Source organism: Xyrauchen texanus, chromosome 43, assembly GCF_025860055.1.
Source record: "Xyrauchen texanus isolate HMW12.3.18 chromosome 43, RBS_HiC_50CHRs, whole genome shotgun sequence".
Classification (NCBI taxonomy): Eukaryota; Metazoa; Chordata; class Actinopteri; order Cypriniformes; family Catostomidae; genus Xyrauchen; species Xyrauchen texanus.
In genome coordinates, this window is record NC_068318.1 from 17,137,164 (window position 1) to 17,142,890 (window position 5,727).

The following is a 5,727-nucleotide window of genomic DNA, read 5'->3' on the forward strand; positions in this document are numbered from 1 at the left end:
CTATAGAAATTACACAGTTTTAACTTTGTGTAAATAAGAGAATTAATCCATGTGCCTTAGTTTGTTCACTTTTAGTTCCAACTCTGACTCAACATTTTTCATTTCATTGCATTTGTCCTTGTATCTCCTCAGAGTATTAGATTTTGTAATAATTTGAGCCATGAGTGTGTTAGATTTGTTTTTGGCCTGCTCAGCTAGTTGATCGACATCATTATGAAGGCTGGTGCACATCTCCATCAACACCTAACTTTTCTTTTTCAGTTCTTCCAGCTCATCTTCCAAAGCTTTCCTCTTTAGTCCACACATGGCACCCTCTCTCTTCCTCCTCTCTTCATCTAGGCAGATTCTGTATATGGTCCTGGCTGAGGCTACATTGTTAATCACAGAAATCAGTTTATTTTTTAAATATGGGGCAAGTCCACATTTTAAAATGTAGTTGGTTTTGTCCTTTCCACAGGTGAAAGATTTGGCTATTTGCGAATCAGGAAACATTCCCTGGAATAACTCAGAAATAACTTAATTTGATGGGTATGAGTGTTGCTGTACGCTCTGGTGTCTGAAACGTCTGCCTGAACCTCTGCCTGCAGGGGTGCATTCGAACCAAATGCTGCTAAAAGGTCGATCGATTTTCCTTCGGTAGTGGCTCCGCAGGAAGCGGTGGTAACTACAGCAGCAGTTGTGGTGTTTGTGGTGGTAGTAGTAGTTGCTGAAGAGGTTATTTGTGGCTATCGGACTGCATTTGAGATTTAACGGCTCCATGTTGACAACCCACTGGCTGTAACCATGTCCTAAATTCTTTGTCTTCTAGCCACTTTTGCTGGAATTTGCACTTTTTACTAAATTTTTACTAAACGTGGCCACTTTTTACAGATTTTACTAAATTTAGGTTCTGTGTTCTAACTCCTCCAGGTCCCAACCTGCCGCTGTCCAAACATCAGGCGTTACGGCAATTTTGCATCGGCCGGAGGCAATTACCAAACTGGTTCCGCATGTTTATCACACCAATGAACATATTTTGCTACAGCAAAGTTATTAATTTATTAATAAATTATAAGTTATGTGGTATCCTGAGATTTAGGTTATAGTTAACAGCAGTTCCTCTCCACACCACAAGAGGTGCAGTGGACCTTCTGGATCATATGGGGTCCTAGGGGAGAGTAAGACGTTGTTATGAGAAAAGCGTTCCTGTCACATGTAGGCTCTGTAAGACTGGAAGACAATAAAGTGCTATTCCAGTTATCGTGTGTAATTCAGTTCCTACATTTCTGAAGATACTACATATTGGCGACGAGGATATTGGAAGAATGAAATAAATGTCGGCCTGAAGACGGATGATACTGGGCGAGCTGATGGGAGAGCGAGGGGCTAGCATTGGACCGGAGGATTCACGGAGACAAAAGCAAAGATGACTACGATGATAGGCACTCTGTCGGCTTTTGACGTGAAGGAGCAGACATGGGAAGAGTATTGTGAGATACTAGAACAGTTTTTTGAAGCTAACGGAATTGATGACGGAGATAAGCAGAGAGCTATCCTCATCAGTGTGGTGGGACCAGCCACATACAAGCTCATAAGGAACCTGGTGAGTCCAGATAAGCCCAGCTCGAAAACTTACGGTCAGTTGAAAACTTTAATGAAAGAGCACTTCGACCCAAAACCGAGTGAAATAGTACAGAGATACAAATTTGACTCGCGCTCCCGCCAGCCGACGGAGACCGTCAGTGTGTACGTAGCTGAACTGAGACGATTAGCACATGATTGTAACTATGGTACAACACTGGAACAGATGTTGAGAGACCGACTGGTATGCGGTATTAATGATGACAGGATTCAAAGACGCTTGCTATCCGAAACAGACTTGACGTTTGAGAGAGGGTTCCAAATTGCAGTAGCTGCGGAGGCCGCTAGTAAAAATGTTCAAGATCTCCATACAGCACCGTTAGCATGCAACAGCGTAAGGGCAGAGGGTGCACTGAAAAAGGAGGGTGAATGGAAAAAAAAAGATAAAGAATGCTACCGATGTCATGGGAAGCAACACAACGCGGCCGCGTGTAAATTTAAGGAGGCAAAGTGTCACTGTTGCGGGAAAGTAGGGCACATAGCCAAGGCTTGCCGTAATAGAAATAAAGAAAGTGCCAGCTACAATGAGAAGAAAACATACCGAGCAGAGCGGCGTCCACGTCCACATCGATCATATAATGTAGAGTGTGAACAGCAGGATGGTAATAGATCTGAAGAGGAAGTGTTCACATTAAACTGCATGGAAACAGAGACATCAATTCAGAGGATAAAACCGTTTGAAGTGACGATGGCAGTGAATAAGAAGACGGTACATTTTGAAATTGATACAGGATGCAGCGTAAGCATAATGAATGAGCTGAAGTTCAATGAGATGTGGAACAAAGAGCAACGACCGCAAATAAGGCAAACTAAACTTGTACTTAAGTCATATACAGGGGAGAAAATCAAAGTAGTGGGGGTGGCCAAAGTGAAAGTAAACTATGAGCGGCAAGTAAAGACATTGCCTCTAGTGGTGGTTAAAGGTACAGGACCTAGCTTGTTAGGAAGAGGATGGCTAGAGGCTCTAAAAGTGAAGTGGGAAGAAATAAAAAATGTGAGAACTGAGGCACAGAGTCTACCACAAGTACTTATGAGAAACGAGGATGTTTTCAAGCAGGAGTTAGGCATGTTGAAAGGTATGAAAGCAACCATTCGTGTGTCTGCTGAAACACAGCCTAAATTCTATCGGCCCCGCTCAGTTCCGTATGCCATGAGGGCAAAAGTAGAAGCGGAGATAGATCGGCTGCTTAGGGAGGACATTATAGCTCCCGTTAAATACGCCGAATGGGCCGCGCCCATAGTTCCTGTTTTAAAGCCAGATGGGTCGGTCAGAATATGCGGAGATTACAAGCTAACCGCTAACAGTGCCTACTCACTAGAGCAATACCCTATTCCCCGTGTGGAAGACCTGTTCAATACTCTGTCAGGAGGGAAACAGTTCACCAAGCTCGATTTAAGCCACGCCTATCAACAGATTGTAATGGATGATGCCTCAAAGAAGTACCTCACAATAAACACACACCGAGGATTGTTCACCTACAATAGGTTACCTTTCGGAGTTTCATCAGCTCCCGCCATCTTCCAGCGTACGATGGAAAACCTGTTACAAGGCCTTCCAAGAGTAGCTGTGTACTTAGACGACATTATTTTGACAGGGAGAGACGAAACTGAACACCTGAGTACGCTGGAGGAGGTACTTAGTCGATTGAAAGACGCTGGCCTGCAACTTCACAGAAGCAAATGTGCGTTCCAGCAAAATGAGGTAGAATACCTAGGGCATGTGGTGAATGCTGAAGGCTTACATCCAGTGCAGAGCAAGGTGAGGGCCATAGAGGAAGCTCCACCACCAACCACAGTGACTGAGCTAAAGGCCTATTTAGGTCTCTTGAATTACTATAACAAGTTTCTCCCTAGTCTAGCTACAAGCTTAGCCCCATTACATAAGCTGCTGAGGAAAGACATTTTGTGGGTCTGGAACAAAGTGCAGGAAGAAGCTTTTCAGAACTCAAAACAGTTGCTGAAGTCAGCGAAAGTCCTGGGTCACTATTCAGCGGACAAAGATTTACTGCTCACCTGTGACGCCTCGCCATATGGGCTAGGCGCCGTACTGTCACATGTCATGGAAGACGGTAGTGAAAAACCTTTAGGCTTCATGTCGCGCACGCTAACACCATCAGAGAAGCGCTACTCACAGCTCGATAAGGAGGGGTTAGCTATCATTTTCGGGATCAAGAGGTTTCATAAGTACATCTACGGATGAACATTCACAATCAGCACTGACCACAAACCACTGATATCACTCTTTCATGAGAAAAAGCCAGTGCCTCAGATGGGGTCACCGAGAGTGCAGAGGTGGGCAACTCTCCTCAGAGCGTATGAGTACAAAATCATATACAAACCTGGGCAGGGACATGCAAATGCAGATGCGCTGAGCAGGTTACCATTGCCACAAACAGGGGAAGAGGACGAGTCTGACCAGGTCTTCATGTTGGAGGTCATGGAGGACCCACCAATCATGACAAAACAGGTTAGACAGTGGACTGCTAAGGATGAAACACTCTCCCAGGTGCTAGGCTGGTGTCTGAAAGGATGGCCAAGGGAGGTGGATACACTGTACAAACCCTACAGTCAGAGAAAACTGGAGCTGAGTGTGAAAGATGGGTGTGTGCTCTGGGGGGCGAGAGTGGTCGTTCCACAGAGGGGTAGGAAAGCCATATTAAAACAGTTACACCACACACACCCAGGAATATGTAGAATGAAGGGTTTAGCACGTTCATACATTTGGTGGCCAGGAATGGACTCCGAAATTGAAAAAGAAGTGCAGTCCTGCCATACATGCCAGGAAAACAGAAATCCTCCAGCAGGAGCACTGCTACATCCATGGGAGTGGCCGGAGACACCCTGGAGCAGACTGCATGTGGATTACGCCGGCCCTTTTCTAAGGAAAATGTTCCTTGTCATTGTAGATGCACACTCCAAATGGATTGACGTGTACCCAGCAAGTACAGCAACCAGTCAAGTTACCATTGAAAAGCTCAGACAGTGCTTTAGTGTACATGGTCTGCCCCAGACCTTAGTATCGGATAATGGAACTTGCTTCACAAGCCAAGAGTTTCAAGCATTCCTAAAACAGAATGGCATACAGCAAATAACATCTGCACCATTCCACCCGGCGTCGAACGGTCTAGCGGAAAGAGCTGTACAGTCGTTCAAACAAGGAATAAAGAAAATAAAGGGGGACACCTTGGAAACAAGAGTCGCTAGATTTTTGTTTAATTACAGAATCACCCCGCAAACCACGACGGGATTGTCACCAGCTGAAATGCTTATGTCCAGAAGGTTGCGCTCAACACTGGATCTTCTGCTGCCGGATGTGAAGTCAAAGATATGAAAGAAACAACTCAAGCAGAAGGAACAACATGACACACAGTAAGTGGAGGAGTTTTTCGCCTGGGGAGGATGTGTACACCCGGAACTACAGTCATGGACCTCGTTGGATACCTGCGGTCGTTGAAGAGAACACCGGACCTGTATCCTATACCGTACAGACAGGAGATGGAAGAGTCATCAGGCGCCATGTCGATCAAATCAGAAAACGCCATGTAATAATGAGTGGTGATACGCCCACACATGAAAGGATGGAGGAGCCTATCAGTCTTCAGGTTTCAGAGACACGACTGGAGGCCTTGCCTGCAGACTCTGCCGTCACCATAGTGCAGAGAGAGAGAATGACTGCTTCTGAAACAGACCAAGCACACTCCTCCGTGGTTGAACAGACAAAAGCAGGAGTAGATTCACTGCCTGGGCTGCGCACAAGGCAGACTCCTGCTTATCTGAAAGACTTTGTGAAATAGTAGTGAGATCCCTCAAGTCAGAGCAAGAATGAGCTCTGGGACTCACTGGAAGGATGGCAGTCTACCCACCTTCCTAGTTTTTTTTTTCTCTGTTCATGCAGTGATTTCCATTGTAAAAAAAAAAAAAAAAAAACAAAGAAAGAAATGTGAAATACTAGACGTGTATGTCTGTGTTAACAGTATTATGTTCAATTTCCCTTACCATACTTAATACTAAGTTTTTTTTTTTCCTCTTAAGGGGGGAGGGATGTGGTATCCTGAGATTTAGGTTATAGTTAACAGCAGTTCCTCTCCACACCACAAGAGGTGCAGT

General features: G+C 45.1%; 1 pseudogene; it reads left to right on the forward strand.

Annotated features, from left to right (window-relative positions):
• The first annotated feature begins 1,405 nt into the window (after nt 1–1,405).
• On the forward strand, nt 1,406–5,414 carry LOC127635726 (uncharacterized protein K02A2.6-like; annotated as a pseudogene).
• The last annotated feature ends 313 nt before the right edge of the window (nt 5,415–5,727 follow it).